The following is a 19256-nucleotide window of genomic DNA, read 5'->3' on the forward strand; positions in this document are numbered from 1 at the left end:
CATGTGTCTTTCAGGCAGCAATAATGTTTATGCACGCGTGTGTGAAAAGATCTGAAGCTTTAATTTGTCCCTGGCAACAACAATATTCTCCTTGTGTCCCAGTCATTCATATTTCATATATGATATTCCTTCAAGCTGAATGCACTACAGCACATCAGAGAAATTATACAAGAGCCTGTCTGTTATTCAACAGCTCTGTGGTCAAATGGTCCTCATTTCACGGATCTGACTACTGTACAGTCTAATACCACTGACCAGCTAGTTATAGTGTACATACGACCTTCAGGGTTAAACCTAATATCTAATATCACAGATCTGACTACTGTACAGTCTAGTACCACTGACCAGCTAGTTATAGTAAACATATGACCTTCAGGGTTAAACCTAACATCTAATATCACAGATCTGACTACTGTACAGTCTAATACCACTGACCAGCTAGTTATAGTGTACATACGACCTTCAGGGTTAAACCTAATATCTAATATCACAGATCTGACTACTGTACAGTCTAGTACCACTGACCAGCTAGTTATAGTGTACATACGACCTTCAGGGTTAAACCTAATATCTAATATCACAGGGTTGTAATATCTAATATCACAGGGTTGTAATATCTAATATCACAGGGTTGTAATATCTAATATAACAGGGTTGTAAAATCTAATATAACAGGGTTGTAATATCTAATATCACAGGGTTGTAACATCTAATATCACAGGGTTGTAATATGTAATATCACAGGGTTGTAATATCTAATATCACAGGGTTGTAATATGTAATATCACAGGGTTGTAATATCTAATATCACAGGGTTGTAATATCTAATATCACAGGGTTGTAATATCTAATATCACAGGGTTGTAATATGTAATATCACAGGGTTGTAATATCTAATATAACAGGGTTGTAATATGTAATATCACAGGGTTGTAATATCTATGTCACGTTTTGACCAGTAAAGGGGTTATTTGTTATTGTAGTTTGGTCAGGACGTGGCAGGGGGTTATTTGTTTTATGTTATTCGGGGTTTGTTAGTTATGTGTTTATGTAGAGGGGTGTTTGGTTAGAGTATTCCAGGGTTTTTGGGTTATGTTCTTTATTTCGTATTTCTATGTTCTGTCTATGTTGTGTATTTCTTTGTTAGCCTGGTATGGCTCTCAATCAGGAACAGCTGTACATCGTTGTTGCTGATTGAGAGTCATACTTAGGTAGCCTGTTTTCACCTGTCCCTTTGTGGGAAGTTGTTGTTGCATAGCTGTGTGTTTAGCCTGCAATCCTGTTCGTTCGATCGTTTTCTTGTTTTGTTTGTTCAGTGTTAAATAAAGTCACTATGAGCACTCAACCCGCTGCGCCTTGGTCCACTATGTACGATGACCGTTACAATCTAATATAACAGGGTTGTAATATCTAATATCACAGGGTTGTAAAATCTAATATCACAGGGTTGTAATATCTAATATCACAGGTGTAACAAGGGTCGTATAAAGGGGACCAAGGCGCAGCGTGTAGAGTGCTCATTTCTTGACTTTAATGAAGACACCTAAACAAAACAACAAAACGACAGCCAACAGTTCCGTCAGGTACACTTGACAAAACGGAAAACACACTACTCAAAAGATAATCACCCACAAAACCCAGGAAGAAAAACCCCTACTTAAATATGATCTCCAATCTGAGGTAACGAGGACCAGCTGCCTCCAATTGGAGATCAACCCCCCCCCCAAAAAAACATAGAAATAGAAAAACTAGAACTTAAACATGGAAATAGAAAACATAGAAAAACACAAAACACCCCCTGTCACGCCCTGACCTACTCTACTATAGAAAATGACATCTTACTAGGGTCAGGACGTGACACACAGGGTTGTAATATCTAATATCACAGGGTTGTAATATCTAATATAACAGGGTTGTAATATCTAATATCACAGGGTTGTAATATCTAATATCACAGGGTTGTAATATCTAATATAACAGGGTTGTAATATCTAATATCACAGGGTTGTAATATCTAATATCACAATGTTGTAATATCTAATATCACGGGGTTGTAATATCTAATATCACAGGGTTGTAATATCTAATATCACAGGGTTGTAATATCTAATATCACAGGGTTGTAATATCTAATATCACAATGTTGTAATATCTAATATCACGGGGTTGTAATATCTAATATCACAGGGTTGTAATATCTAATATAACAGGGTTGTAATATCTAATATCACAGGGTTGTAATATCTAATATCACAGGGTTGTAATATCTAATATCACAAGGTTGTAATATCTGCAGTATCTCAGACCTGCAATATTGTTGTTTTTGTTTTTCAGTGTTCTATCGTCTATAATCTGTAGTGTTGCAGTGTTCTATCTTCTATGATCTGTAGTGTTGCAGTGTTCTATCGTCTATAATCTGTAGTGTTGCAGTGTTGTATTTTCTATAATCTGTAGTGTTGCAGTGTTCTATCTTCAGTATTCAGTAATGTACTGAGTGTGTTGTTCACCTCAGAGCTGGATGTAGTGGGACTGTGCTCTTTTGTTTTAGTGTCATTTCAGTTTAGTCTGTATAAACCACCCCTCACCACCACCAGTTCAGTACTGTGTGTGTGTGTGTGTGTGTGTGTGTGTGTGTGTGTGTGTGTGTGTGTGTGTGTGTGTGTGTGTGTGTGTGTCACACTCCAGCTATGCTCCCTGGGGCTTGCAGATGGCAACCGGAACATGCCAGATCTCCACACACACACACACACACACACACACACACACACACACACACACACACACACACACACACACACACACACACACACACACACACACACACACACACACACACACACACACACACACACACACACACACAAATAAACACAAATACACACACCTTCTGCGCTCCAGCCATAGTGGAGGCCTGGCGTCCGGGAGCTGTCCGGTGCCAGACACCAGTTTTCCATTGTAGCTTGGTGTTCCAAGATTCCTGACAGTCTCTGATCTCCAGGGTCTGGGTAGTTTATCTATTCTCCAGCAGAACACTGGTCTACGTGGACATCAACATATTCTGTCCTCTAGCAGAAAGAGCCTATAGCCGAGATTTAATCAAAGCGCATTACAGAGCAGAGCACTAGACAGCTGACAATACTCATTGTAGCCAACAATTGATTGAATCCCCACCTATAACATGAATAACAATAACAGTACACTGGTCTTCATTAACATCAATATGTGTGGCTGCCCAGCTTTTATCATGGAAAAACCCTGCAGACTTGCAGACCCCACCTGGGGGTGGCCCATCAGGAAGTCCAGGACCCAGTTGCACAGGACGGGGTTGAGACCCAGGCTACTACCAGCAGTACTACACCTGCACCTGTCGACGACACAACTTGTTCTGCTTCCACAAGCACATTCAATGCTAGCATCAGTAATTCTACATTTGTTGTTAGCCAAGCTAGCATGGACACTGACAGTTGTGAATTGGATGCAGCCGAAGAGCTACTGACATCTGACTCGGGAAAGCACCGAACACCAACAGGGACGTTGGACCATCGAAGAGGCGCAAATATTATGAGAACTACATTGATTTGTGGTTCACTTATATTGGGAGTAGTGCCTTTCCTCAGCCACAGTGTGTTATATGTACAAAAGTACTATCTCATAACTCAATGAAACCTTCACTCTTGCGCAAACATTTAGAAACAAAACATGACAATTTGAAAAATAAGCCACATGTGTACTTTGAGCAAGAATTAAATAGACTTTCAAGTAGTAAGACATGTATAAAAGGAACAGATACCATTAATAAGAAGGTGCTAGAAGCGTCTGATATGGTGAGCTACCAAGTGGCTAGGACAGGCAAGCCCCATACTATTGTGGAGGACTTAATTCTTCCTGCTGCCGCGGATATGGCTGGGACAATGCTGGGGGGAAGGCCAAAAAAACTATACAGACAATGACTTCATCAAACAACACCATTTTATGACACATCAGTGACATGACAGGAAATGTTTAGACAGAATTACTGGTTCGCATACAAGCCAGTGAATTCTATGCGTTACAGCTGGATGAGTCAACAGACGTGGCGGGCCTGGCACAGCTCCTGGTATATGTCCATTATGTTTATTCGGGGGCAATTAAGGAAGATATCCTCTTTTACAAACCACTGGAAACCAGGACAACAGGAGAGGATATTTTTAAAGTACTGGACAACTTTGTGACATCAAATGGACTTTGGTGGTCAAGATGTGTTGGTGTCTGCACTGATGGCGCAAAAACCATGACAGGGAGACATAGTGGAGTAGTAACACTTGTGCTAGCAGTTGCTCCCGACGCCACTTGGGTACACTGCAGCATCCACCGAAAGGCTCTAGCTGCCAAGGGAATGCCTGACAGCTTAAAGTATGTTTTGGACACTACAGTGAAAATGGTTAACTTTGTTAAAGCAAGGCCCCTGAACTCTAGTGTATTTTCTGCATTATGCAATGATATGGGCAGCGACCATGTAACGCTTTTACAACATACAGAAGTGCGCTGGTTATCAAGGGGCAAAGTATTGACACGTGTTTTTGAATTGAGAGACAAGCTTAAAGTTTCTACTGACCATAATTTTCGCTTGTCTGACAGGTTGCATAATGACGAGTTTCTCACACGACTGGCCTACATGGGTGATGTTTTTTCTCGCCTGAATGATCTGAATCTAGGATTACAGGGACTTTTTATATTCAATGTGCGGGACAAAATTGAGGCTATGATTAAGAAGTTGGAGCTCTTCTCTGTCTGCATTAACAAGGACAACACACAGGTCTTTCCATCGTTGTATGATTTTTTGTGTGCAAATGAACTCAAGCTTACAGACAATGTCAAATGTGCAAAATAGCAAAGCACCTGAGTGAGTTGGGTGAGCAACTACGCCGGTACTTTCCCGAAACGGATGACACAAACAACTGAATTCGTTATCCCTTTCATGCCCTGCCTCCAGTCCACTTATCGCTATCTGAAAATGAGAGCCTCATCAAAATTGCAACAAGCGGTTCTGTGAAAATTGTATTTATTCAGAAGCAACTGCAAGATTTCTGGATTGGGCTGCGCTCAGAGTATCCTGCCTTAGCAAATCGCGTTGTTAAGACACTGATACCCTTTGCAACCACGTACCTATGTGAGAGTGGATTCTCGGCCCTCACTAGCAAGAAAACTAAATACTAAATACAGGCACAGACTGTGTGTGGAAAATTATTTAAGACTGAGACTCTCTCCAATACAACCCAACATTGCAGAGTTATGTGCATCCTTTAAAGCACACCCTTCTCATTAACCTGTGGTGAGTTATTCACAATTTTCAATGAACAAATAAGGTTTTATATGTTTGATGGCTAAATAAAAAGCAAAATTATTAATTATTATTATATTATTATTTGTGCCCTAGACCTGTAAGAGCTCTTTGTTACTTCCCACGAACCGGGTTGTGACAAAAACTCACACTCATTCTTATGTTTAATAAATGTATTGTATAGTGTGTGTGTGGCAGGCTTACAATGACAGCAAAAAAATATATTTGAGAGTGCGCTGACCCTGGTGCTAGAGGGGGTACGCAGCTGGAGGTTGAATGTTTGAATCAAATCAAAGTTTATTTGTCACGTGCGCCGAATACAACAGGTGTAGACCTTACAGTGAAATGCTTACTTACAGGCTCTAACCAATAGTGCAAAAAAGGTATTAGGTGAACAATAGGTAGGTAAAGAAATAAAACAACAGTAAAAAGACAGTGAAATATAACAGTAGCGAGGCTATAGAAGTAGCGAGGCTACATACAGACACCGGTTAGTCGGGCTGATTGAGGTAGTATGTACATGTAGATGTGGTTAAAGTGACTATGCATATATGATGAACAGAGAGTAGCAGTAGCGTAAAGAGGGGTTGGCGGGTGGTGGGTGGCGGGACACAATGCAGATAGCCCGGTTAGCCAATGTGCGGGAGCACTGGTTGGTCGGCCCAGTTGAGGTAGTATGTACATGAATGTGTAGTTAAAGTGACTATGCATATATGATAAACAGAGAGTAGCAGCAGCGTAAAAAGAGGGGTTGGGGGGTTGGGGGGGCACACAATACAAATAGCCATTTGATTACCTGTTCAGGAGTCTTATGGCTTGGGGGTAAGAACTGTTGAGAAGCCTTTTTGTCCTAGACTCCGGTACCGCTTGCCATGCGGTAGTAGAGAGAACAGTCTATGACTGGGGTGGCTGGGGTCTTTGACAATTTTTAGGGCATTCCTCTGACACCGCCTGGTGTAGAGGTCCTGGATGGCAGGCAGCTTAGCCCCAGTGATGTACTGGGCCGTACGCACTACCCTCTGTAGTGCCTTGCGGTCAGAGGCCGAGCAATTGCCGTACCAGGCAGTGATGCAACCAGTCAGGATGCTCTTGATGTTGCATCTGTAGAACCTTTGAGTATCTCAGGACTCATGCCAAATCTTTTTAGTTTCCTGAGGGGAAATAGGCTTTGTCGTGCCCTCTTCACGACTGCCTTGGTGTGTTTGGACCATTCTAGTTTGTTGTTGATGTGGACACCAAGGAACTTGAAGCTCTCAACCTGCTCCGCTACAGCCCCGTCGATGAGAATGGGGGCGTGCTCGGTCCTCCTTTTCCTGTAGTCCACAATCATCTCCTTAGTCTTGGTTACGTTGAGAGATAGGTTGTTATTCTGGCACCACCCGGCCAGGTCTCTGACTTCCTCCCTATAGGCTGTCTCGTCGTTGTCGGTGAACCACTGATCTAGAGGACTCTATTCGGGGGTGGTTGATGTCACCTTGTTGTTATTGATGAAGCTCACAATGGTAGGTATGGAATTCTACCCACTGCCCGCTGATAATGTTGCCCTCTGAGTGAGAAACACTCACATGCAGACACGCACGCACGCACGCACGCACACACACACACACACACACACACACACACACACACACAAACGCAACACACAAATAATTGTTTGGAGCAAGAGGACAAACCATGGTAGTTTCAGTAAGACAAACCATGGCCTGAAATAAAATATGTATACCTTTCAGTGATGCCAAGGAGAAAGGAAGAGGGAAAGAGGGGAAAATAGAGAGGGACAGAGGGGAAAAAGTGTGAAAGAGAGAGTTTAGCTCTATCATAGAGTCTCTCTATCAGTAACCGCTGGGTGGTAATAAAACAGGCCCTCATTTTGAGCCTCAACCCAATGAGCCCCACTAACTAACACCCTAACACTCCTCCCCACACCATCACATCCTATCTCTACTTCCTCCGCTCACGCTCACGTCCTGTCTCTACTTTCTCCCCACACCCTCACATCCTGTCTCTACTTCCTCCGCTCACCCTCACGTCCTGTCTCTATTTTCTCCCCACACCCTCACATCCTGTCTCTACTTCCTCCGCTCACCCTCACATCCTGTCTCTACTTCCTCCGCTCACCCTCACGTCCTGTCTCTACTTTCTCCCCACACCCTCACATCCTGTCTCTACTTCCTCCGCTCACCCTCACGTCCTGTCTCTATTTTCTCCCCACACCCTCACATCCTGTCTCTACTTCCTCCGCTCACCCTCACTTCCTGTCTCTACTTTCTCCCCACACCCTCACATCCTGTCTCTACTTCCTCCGCTCACCCTCACGTCCTGTCTCTATTTTCTCCCCACACCCTCACATCCTGTCTCTACTTCCTCCGCTCACCCTCACGTCCTGTCTCTACTTTCTCCCCACACCATCACATCCTGTCTCTACTTCCTCCGCTCACCCTCACGTCCTGTCTCTACTTTCTCCCCACACCCTCACATCCTGTCTCTACTTCCTCCGCTCACCCTCACGTCCTGTCTCTACTTTCTCCCCACACCCTCACATCCTGTCTCTACTTCCTCCGCTCACCCTCACGTCCTGTCTCTACTTTCTCCGCTCACCCTCACATCCTGTCTCTACTTTCTCCCCACACCCTCACATCCTGTCTCTACTTCCTCCCCACACCCTTCTGTCCTGTCTCTACTTCCACCCCACACCCTCACATCCTGTCTCTACTTCCTCCCCACACCCTCACATCCTGTCTCTACTTCCTCCCCACACCCTCACATCCTGTCTCTACTTCCTCCCCACACCCACACATCCTGTCTCTACTTCCTCCCCACACCCACACATCCTGTCTCTACTTCCTCCCCACACCCTCACATCCTGTCTCTACTTCCTCCCCACACCCTCACATCCTGTCTCTACTTCCTCCGCTCACCCTCACATCCTGTCTCTACTTTCTCCCCACACCCTCACATCCTGTCTCTACTTCCTCCCTACACCCTCACATCCTGTCTCTACTTCCTCCCCACACCCTTACGTCCTGTCTCTACTTCCACCCCACACCCTCACATCCTGTCTCTACTTCCTCCCCACACCCTCACATCCTGTCTGTACTTCCTCCCTACACCCTCACATCCTGTCTCTACTTCCTCCCCACACCCACACATCCTGTCTCTACTTCCTCCCCACACCCTCACATCCTGTCTCTACTTCCTCCCCACACCCTCACATCCTGTCTCTACTTCCTCCCCACACCCTCACATCCTGTCTCTACTTCCTCCCCACACCCTCACATCCTGTCTCTACTTCCTCCCCACACCCTCACATCCTGTCTCTACTTCATCCCTTCACCCTCCCATCCTCCCATCGCCCCATCATAAACACATAAAGGAGGGAATAAGAGTTGTTGAACTAGAAGAGAAGTAGGTTAAAGCCAGTAGCCCAGCTGACGAGCCAGGCATCCCTGATCCTGAAGCCTTTAAAGCCCTGGTGTTAAATATGTATAGGTGGTGTGGTGCCAAACCATTGAAGGTGGAACTGTATTCATGTCAGTGGTTCCTATCTGTCTCTCTGTATCTGACAGGCCTGGTAATAAGGGAGGTTCCTTAAGAGGGTAAAATGGACCACTCTGATCCTCATAGATGAAGGCTGCATTCCAACATTACTCTACTGATACACTAAGAAGTGTGCCATGTTAGTAGGTCAGTATGTTTAGTGCAGGACTCTCCAACCCTGTTCCTGGAGAGCTACAGTCGCGTAGGTTTTCACTCCAACCCTAATCTAGCACACCTGATTCTAATAATTAGCTAGTTGAACAAATGAATCAGGTTAGTTACAACTGGTGTTGGAGTTAAAACCTACAGGAGGGTATTTCTCCCGGAACAGGGTTGGAGTTAAAGCCTACAGGAGGGTAGCTCTCCAGGAACAGGGTTGGAGTTAAAACCTACAGGAGGGTATCTCTCCAGGAACAGGGTTGGAGTTAAAACCTACAGGAGGGTATCTCTCCAGGAACAGGGTGGAGTTAAAACCTACAGGAGGGTATCTCTCCCGGAACAGGGTTGGAGTTAAAACCTACAGGAGGGTATCTCTCCAGGAACAGGGTGGAGTTAAAACCTACAGGAGGGTATCTCTCCAGGAACAGGGTGGAGTTAAAACCTACAGGAGGGTATCTCTCCAGGAACAGGGTGGAGTTAAAACCTACAGGAGGGTATCTCTCCAGGAACAGGGTGGAGTTAAAACCTACAGGAGGGTAGCTCTCCAGGAACAGGGTGGAGTTAAAACCTACAGGAGGGTATCTCTCCAGGAACAGTGTGGAGTTAAAACCTACAGGAGGGTATCTCTCCAGGAACAGGGTGGAGTTAAAACCTACAGGAGGGTATCTCTCCAGGAACAGGGTGGAGTTAAAACCTACAGGAGGGTCTCTCCAGGAACAGGGTGGAGTTAAAACCTACAGGAGGGTCTCTCTCCAGGAACAGGGTGGAGAGCCCTGGTTTAGTGTACTGTATCTAAGCCCCAAATAGATATAGAGGGAGAATTCACTAGGTTAGAGCACCTTTTTATTTCTGACGTTTTCCTGACTTGAGATCCGCATGCAATCCACACTTGAAGTTTCACACAAGTCTCTGACTGATGTCAATGAATCATATACAGTACCTGAAAGACTAAGTTGTTTATAGGCTTATATCAACTCGCTAACAGGAACAATGATTTAGTTACACACCTATTACACTAAATTATTGTTCCTGTTAGCATTTCTGTTACTCACCTCCTCTTACCGATCTCAATCATCTCCCACTACATCCCTGATGGTGACTGCTGAGCTGGGTCAGGTGGGTGAAAGGAGATAACAGTGATGACATTGGTAACAGAAATGACAGAGATGACTTAGATGACAGAGATATCTACAGTGTCTTTGTTCCTCTGTGATAAACTACAGAGCTATCAGTCCCTTTGAGGATGTGGGAGTCAGTCTGATATGCTGTATATTGGAGCCATGGTAATGGACTTATCCCTCCTTTGTCTGTCTAACTATTTGTATTCTGATGCTCCCCATATAGTAATATCCATGTTCTTACACGCTCTTCTCATCCTCTCTATGAAACTCTCTGGTTTAATAACTACACTGAAATACAATACTGAAGTTGTGGAATATCAAAACATATCTTTCACAACAGGCCATTTTTATGCACATTCTCTTGTTGGTATGAATATGCATTTTCTTGTGTGTGAAGAGGAGAGGAGAGGAGGAGGGGAGATGAGAGGAGAGGAGGAGGGGAGATGAGAGGAGAGGAGGAGGGGAGATGAGAGGGGGAAGAGGAGAGGAGTAGAGAGGGAAGTGGAGTTCCCTTTATTCTTGTCTCCCTGGGGGTTGTTTCTGGAGGAAACCTTCAGCTCTACTCTGTAGAGAAATAATAAAGGCCTGAGTACTTGGAAGGGTTATCCTCTGGAGATGGTTAGCCATTTCTCTCTCTCACACCTCCTCCTACTCACCCCCCCCCCCCCCCCCCCCCTCTATAACCATGCACCAGTCCTCTCTGCATCTGGCTGATGATGGCATTACTGTTAGGGTAAATTATCAGGTTGTCAAGGTTACAGCCAGTTCAGGCTGCCGTAACGGATATCATATTTTTAACTAGGAAGTCAGCGGGGCCTGACAGATCTCTGCCGTTCTACTGGTTCTCCAGGGAGACCTATCAGTGTTATGCAGATGTGATCACAGCCTCACAGTAAACAACCCAAATCACTCCCCAACATACATCTCTTGTGTGTGTGTGTGTGTGTGTGTGTGTGTGTGTGTGTGTGTGTGTGTGTGTGTGTGTGTGTTTTTGTGTGTGTGTGTGTTTGTGTGTGTGTGTGTGTGTGTGTGTGTGTGCCCATTGCAGATTGATGGGTGGCAGTGTCAGCTATATAGCTGGCAGACAGACAAACACACACACACACACACACACACACACACACACACACACACACACACACACACACACACACACACACACACACACAGTTTAAACAACATTCAAACAACAGTCAGAAATACACGTAAAGCAATGTCAGTAAAACAGTAAACAGTCAGTAAACAGCCAGTAAGACATTCAGTAAACAGTCAGTAAAACAGTCATTAAACAGTCAGTAAAACAGTCAGTAATAGACAGCATTTAAGGGGAGGCAGGGGGAAAACACATGCAGTTATCAGTTAAAATCTCAGACTGTTTGTTTGTAAAAGTACCAATGGACACGAAATAGCTTAGTTTCAATGTTTTTTGAAGGATGGTCCAGTCTCTAGCAACGGAGAATTGAAAAGCATTTCACCAAAGATACTGCGTGTCTTGGGGATTGCCAGGTTTATCTAATTAGTGGATCGCAGGTTGCTGTTGGTGATGGGGAGTCTTAGTAGTGAGCTGAGATAAAGAGCGGTCTTGCCCAGGAAGGATTTGTATATAAATGTGAGCTAGTGGGTTTGACATCGTACATGTAGGAATTGCCAGTTATAGGATCACAGTGATGGGTTTGGAAAGGGCCCCTAGTGACAAAGCGTATGGCAGAGGGGTAAAGTACATCCAGTTTGTTTAGTGTGTACCTTGGGGCCATCCTTTAGATGACATAAACATAATCCAGGATGGGAGTATTGTCATTTGGACCAGGGTGTGTTTAGCAGAGTGTGTGAATGAAGAATTGTTCCGGTAGAGAAAGCCTATTCTGGACTTGACCTTTGCTTGAAGATTATTTATTTGTGTGTGGAATGATAGTGCCTTGTCCAGCCAGATACCCATGGATTTGTATGATCTGACAAAACCCATCTAGTGAGTAGATGTTAAGGTGAGGGTTGATGGGCTTTTTCCACCGGAACAGCCTTTTGTTTTGTTTGTGTTGAGGAGGAGGGGCAGGTTAAGGAAGGTGTGGTGGATGTGAGTGAAGCTTGATTGGAGGCTTGATCTTATAGAGTCCAAGGAGGGTCCAGATGCATGGAGAAGGGTGTCATCGGCGGAGAGGTGTATGAATGACTCATTAACGGTTTGTAAAACATTATTTATATAAATTGAGAAGAGGGTGGGGCCTAGAATGGATCATTGAGGAACCCCCATGGTGACTTACAGTGGTGTAGCTTCTCATTATTTAATGCACTATGCACAGCCAGTGAAGTAATCTGAGAATCAGGCCAGGCATTCCTGTGAGAGGCCTATGTCTTCCAGTCTATTGAGCAGGATGATGTGGTTGACTGAGTTAAAGGCCTTGGCTAGGTCCATGAAGATGGCCACAGAGTAGTGTTTATTGTCTATTGCAGCGATGATGTCATTTAGTACCTTCATGGAGGTGCTGATGCATCTGTGACCTGATCTAAAGCCAGACTGAACATCAGAGAGGATGTGGTTATGGTTTAGAAAGGGAGTTAGTGTGACACATACACACACACACACACACACATACACACACACACACACACAAGAGCAGGGACTCCCTTCCAGAACCCAAAATCCTCAGTGAAATATTATCTAGTGAATTCACACAGAAAACAACTGTGGTTTGATTGACACATGGAGCTACTGTTCTAGTGGATGTGTGAGGATGTTTGTCTGAGTCCTGTAAACAGTTTTCTGGGAGAAAAAAGATGAGATGAATAAAACCTTTTGTTGTGCTCTTGGCTGAGTAAAATTCCATAATACACATCTCTGAGAGACAGAACAGTTAAGATCAAAACCTCCTCCCTGTGTGTGTGTGTGTGTGTGTGTGTGTGTGTGTGTGTGTGTGTGTGTGTGTGTGTGTGTGTGTGTGTGTGTGTACACAGATTGGTGTCTGTAGATATGAGGAGCTGTCAGTGTGTCTGTCTGAATGGAACAGTGAGCTGAGCACTGAGGCATGCTGGGATAGATGTCATCCTGTGTGTGTGTGTGTGTGGGGGGGGGGGTCCTTCTGTCATCTGCATCCCCATCTCCTTTCTCCCTCTCTCCTCCCTCTCTTCCTTGGAGGTCCCTCTTTTTCTAACCCTAACCTATCCCAAAGGGCCTGAGGGAGCTTCCACCACTCATCCTGTTTCCCTAACTGGTATGTCTGAGAGAAAGAGAAAGTGTGAAACAGAGAAATCAAGAGGGATTTAGGGCCGGTTTCTTGGACACAGATCAAGCCTGGAGAATCTCCATCTGAAACTCTTTGTAGCCCAGGATTAGGCTTAATCTGTGTCCGAGAAACCGCCCCTTGAAGAACAAAAGTGAAAGAAAGAGGGACAGACACTTTAATACTAATAGTTAAAAGTCCTAATATATTTTCAGCTGTTGTGATGATATCTAACTGCTGGCAATGTGCTGTGACTGACAGTCCAGCTCCAAGGTCAGTGAAGTATTAATTATTAATTACAGTTTTTTTCAATCGCTTTGGTGCAAATTTCACAACTATGTGGTTCATTTTCAAAACGCTTAATACTAAACGCAAAACAGATTATCAAAATGGCAGTTGTTTCAAAATTAAGCACATTTTCAATTGACTTTGATTTTACTATTACTTAATCCGACTGATTTTAATTAATAATCACTTAACCATTTGGTAAACCTATACATTTTAAACTGGCTTGTCTAGATTCTGAGAACTACAGTGAGGGAAAAAAGTATTTGATCCCCTGCTGATTTTGTACGTTTGCCCACTGACAAAGAAATGATCAGTCTAATTTTAATGGTAGGTTTATTTGAACAGTGAGAGACAGAATAACAACAAAAAAATCCAGAAAAACGCAAGTCAAAAATGTTATAAATTGATTTGCATTTTAATGAGGTGTCAGTATGTAGTTCAAGGAAGCAGGAGAGGTAGAGTCAAGCGCAGAAGACAGTAAATTCTTGAACACACTTTTAATCCGTATGCACAAAACAAGGAAAGTCCCAACACGGCAGGGCAGGGCGCCAAACAAATACCACGCTCCAAAACCCTTATTAGACGTCCAAAAATAGGGACGCAGCCCATAAATACCTCTGCGATGATAAAACACAAAACAACCACAGGCAGAGGAAAAAAAACACGTTCCTCAAGATTCCCCAAACCTGACAAGGAACAATCACGCACAAACACAGACATACCTCGCTAGACTAAATAACACCCCCTACTAATAACTAAATCAAAACAGGTGCGTGCCTGTTTACGCTTCACTCATTTTTCTATGCAATTTACAAAAAATGTCTTATCTGGCGCTTACCTACTTTCCATTTCTATCTTGCCAAATTTTTAAGGAGTTTTGTTTACACATCTCCTTGACAGTATAAAGTGAAACAAAGGATCGATGGCAGCTAGTAGGCCGGCGACGACGACCACCGAGCGCCGCCCGGTCGAGGAGGGGCGCCACCATCCGTCGGTGTCGTGACATGAGGGAAATAAGTATTTGATCCCTCTGCAAAACATGACTGGATTTTGTCCCACTCCTCTTTGCAGATCTTCTCCAAGTCATTAAGGTTTCGAGGCTTATTTCCCTCATTAAAATGCAAATCAATTTATAACATTTTTGACTTGCGTTTTTCTGGATTTCTTTGTTGTTATTCTGTCTCTCACTGTTCAAATAAACCTACCATTAAAATTATAGACTGATCATTTCTTTGTCAGTGGGCAAACGTACAAAATCAGCAGGGGATCAAATACTTTTTTCCCTCACTGTACATAATGAAAATGTATGTTTGTATAGTATAAAGTATGATGTATACTGTAATTTACTGTTATGGCTATTATGATTTTACTTCATAGTAAAGTTAAAAAAATCTGATTTTGATAAGATCAGAGATGTACTGCATGTAATGCATCCCCTATGCAGTAAACATGTATCCAAAATTAAGTTGATAGGGGATTTTTGATGGGGAGGTTTCACACTGCCTTACTAAAAATGTATTGGCCAATACAGTACTGTAATACTGTATATGCCATTTATGTAGCAGGTATTTTTATCCAAAGTGACAACAGTGAGTCCATACATTTTTGTATGTGACCCCAGTTTGAACTGGGAAACGAAACCACCACTCGTGGTGCTAGGGCCATGTTCTTACTAACTGAGCCACACAGGATCACTACAATACTGTAAAATACATGATTACAATAGAAGGTGTATAATCCCAATGAGTGTGCCACCCTCCTTCAGGCCATGGATGAGGCATGCAATTACATCCATCCAGACTGTCAGGCATGGATGCGCCACGCCAAAAGGTTTTTCCCCAGGTGCATGAACAATGAAGACATTTACTGCAATGTCTATGAGAACCTATGGCCAAATGCTCAAGACAGGCTTGATGAAAACTAGTGCCTGATAAACATTATGTTGCTGTCATTCATTCCATTTGATTACAGGACACCTATGGTGTAATTATAACTGAACAATCCATTTATTTTTTGCATCAATGATTGTGAAAGATGTATTCAATGATCACACCTTTGATCACACATGGGATAGAAATTCAAGTTTGTTTCCTAATGTGAAAACATTGTAATGTACTGTTAATTTACAGTACTGAAGCATGTTACATTCAAAGGGCAGTTTTGAAACATGTACCTTGTATTTGTTGCTATTGGATTAACTGGTTGTTCAAACAACTAAATTGAGAAGATATCATTATGTTGTGTTTGGTGATTAAATCAATGTTCTCGTGGTATTTCACAGTAAGATTACATGTTGGATCAATGGTGTGGTGAAAGATGTCTCCAGACAAAATTAATGCACAATGAAAAAGTTTTGAATATAAAAAAACTTGCTGCATTACAAGTGTTACCAGTTTGGAGTTTTGTGCTAAGCTTAGAAAAGTCAACATATACTTGTGAAAATATTACCAAAGTGACTGAAGAAATTTGTAACCAATAGGGCTGATGAATCCCTCAGGCAGGCTAACTAACACTGCTGCTGCTGCTGGCGGCTAACTACCACTGCTGCTGCTGCTGGCGGCTAACTAACGCTGCTGCTGCTGCTGGCGGCTAACTACCACTGCTGCTGCTGCTGGCGGCTAACTAACGCTGCTGCTGCTGCTGGCGGCTAACTAACACTGCTGCTGGCGGCTAACTAACACTGCTGCTGCTGCTGGCGGCTAACTAACACTGCTGCTGGCGGCTAACTAACACTGCTGCTGGCGGCTAACTAACACTGCTGCTGCAGCTGGCGGCTAACTAACACTGCTGCTGCAGGCTAACTAACACTGCTGCTGCAGGCTAACTAACACTGCTGCTGCAGACTAACTAACACTGCTGCTGCTGGCTAACTAACACAGCTGCTGCTGGCTAACTAACACAGCTGCTGCTGCTGCTGACAAAAGGTTGCTGCTGTTTGTTTCAATCATTAATCCTCATTATTTCTCTCATAATTACAGATGTTTTATGTGGTACATTTGTGGTACATTTTCACAACTCCTAGTACAAAACTCCAAACTGGTCACACTTGAAACGCAGCTAGTCTTTCAATTAAAACCTGTCATTGTGCGTTCATTTGGATTGTAAACATCTCTCACCACACAACCATTGATTCAAAATATACAGTAAGTTTATGAAATGTAATGAGAACATTGGTTTAATCCTCAAAACACAACATAATACATTTTAAATGTATTCATTTTACCTACCAGTTAATCCAATAAAAAATAATGCAAGATACGTGTTTCAAAATGGTCCTGAGAAGTGCTGTAAGTGATATGCTACAGTACTGTAAATTACAGTAGATTACACCATTTTCACATTTGGCAATACACTTACATTATGCAACAAAATGTACAGAAAATATATAATTTCCATAATATTTATCCAATGTGTAATCAAAGGTGTGATCAATGAAGATATCCTCTACGACAGTGGTTCCCAAACTTTTTATAGTCCCATACCCCTTCAAACATTCAACCTCCAGCTGCGTACCCCCTCTAGCACCGGGGTCAGCGCACTCTAAAATGTTGTTTTCTGCTTTCATTGTAAGCTTGCCACACACACATTTATTGTAACGGCTGTCGTGGTGAATGGATGACCAAAACGCAGACGGGATATGAATGTTCATCTTTCTATTTAATTAGAATAAAATGACCACGGAAAACAAAAAAAACGACAAACCGACAGTTTTACAGGCTATGTACTTACATACAGCAGTGCAAAATCAACAATCCACAAACCCCAGGTGAAAAACAGACTCCTAATATATGACTCCCAATCAGGAACAACGACATACAGCTGTTCCTGATCGGGAGCCACACAGACTAACAAAGAAACAGAACAACTAGATAAACCATAGAAAACCAACACTAGAAAAAAACTTAAACCCCAGACTACATAAATCAAATACCCCTTAAATAACACACACAACCCGAACCATATGAAACAAATACCCCTCTGCCACGTCCTGATCAAATATAATATAATTACTCCCTCTGCTGGTCAGGACGTGACATTTATTAAACATAAGAATGTGTGTGAGTTTGTCACTGCACTGCTCGAGGGAAGAGCTCTTATAGGATCAGGACACAAATAATAATATAATAATAATCACTAATTTTGCTCTTTTTTTTGCCATCTAAAATATAAAACCTTATTTGTTCATTAACAATTGTGAATAACTTACCACAGGTTAATGAGAAGGGTGTGCTTGAAAGAATGCACATAACTCTGCAACATTGGGTTGTATTGGAGAGAGTCTCAGTCTTTTTCCACACACAGTCTCTGCCTGTAATTAGTTTTCATGCTAGTGAGGGCCGAGAATCCACTCTCACATGGGAACAAAGGTCATCAGTGTCTTAGCAGCGCAGTTTTCCAAGGCAGGATACTCTGAGCGCAGCCCATTCCACACTGCCCTTTCCCACCTGGACAAAAGGAACACCTATGTGAGAATGCTATTCATTGACTACAGGCTACAGTGTTCAACACCATAGTGCCCTCAAAGCTCATCAGTGAGCTAAGGACCCTGGGACTAAACACCTCCCTTTGCAACTGGATTATGGACTTCCTGACGGGCCTCCCCCAGGTGGTAAGGGTAGGTAACAACACATCCGCCACGCTGATTCTCAACACAGGGGCCCCTCAGGGGTGCGTGCTCATTCCCCTCCTGTACTCCCTGTTCACTCATGACTGCACGGCCAGGCATGACTCTAACACCATTGTCGTGTCTTTGGCTATGCCGGATTAAGTGATATGACATGCTAACTTATACAATTATTTCTCTGTAATTAATATTACCTGATTAAGCTAATCATGTAAATGTAATTAACTAGAAAGTCGGGGCACCACAGAAGAACGTTTATAGAGCTGTTATCCTCTGAATAAACTCTTAAAATACTTAGTAATATTTTACATCAATAGCAGTCAATCTTAACCCGTATGTTGTTTCAGTCTCATCATGAAAGTTGTAATTCTTGGTTATCTGCACGAACCCAGTCTTTACTAAAATCATCCATACATCAATTGTCTTAAAATCATTTATTTACTACACTAAGTAATTAACAGAAAACATACAAACAGTAATTATCGTCACACAGGATTGGTAGGGGAATGTGCCCTACTGGCTAACAAGCATGGCTGGTCTGTTAGACAATGGGTCATAAAACGGTAAGCTGAGAAGTTACACAGAGTTCATTAATATTAACAATTGAAGGCTCACTCATTCGGGAACAATTGTAATCTCAATATATATTTACGCTCATGTGTCGTCGGGATTCGTGTTGGAGAGTTTTGTTCTGATGGAGAGTTTGTCAGCGTTCTCTCTCTCTCTCTCGGTTAGAATGGATCTGTCAGAGCGACATTCATGAATGTCGTCATAGAATGGATGTGGTTGGTCTTCGCGTTCGATGATATAATTTACTTAGCTGCAGACTAATAATTAATATCAAAGACTTGTTCTTATTCTGTCGGTCTCGATAGTAAAAGTTAACCACGTGGTATAGTTCACTTTCAGTAGAGTACTTGGCTGGTCAAACCTCTGGGCCAAACTCACGATGGAGTGTAGGCCTGGTCTGTAGAAATGTAAATCAGGGGGTC

This window comes from Salmo trutta, chromosome 12 (genome assembly GCF_901001165.1).
Source record: "Salmo trutta chromosome 12, fSalTru1.1, whole genome shotgun sequence".
In the NCBI taxonomy this organism is placed as follows: Eukaryota; Metazoa; Chordata; class Actinopteri; order Salmoniformes; family Salmonidae; genus Salmo; species Salmo trutta.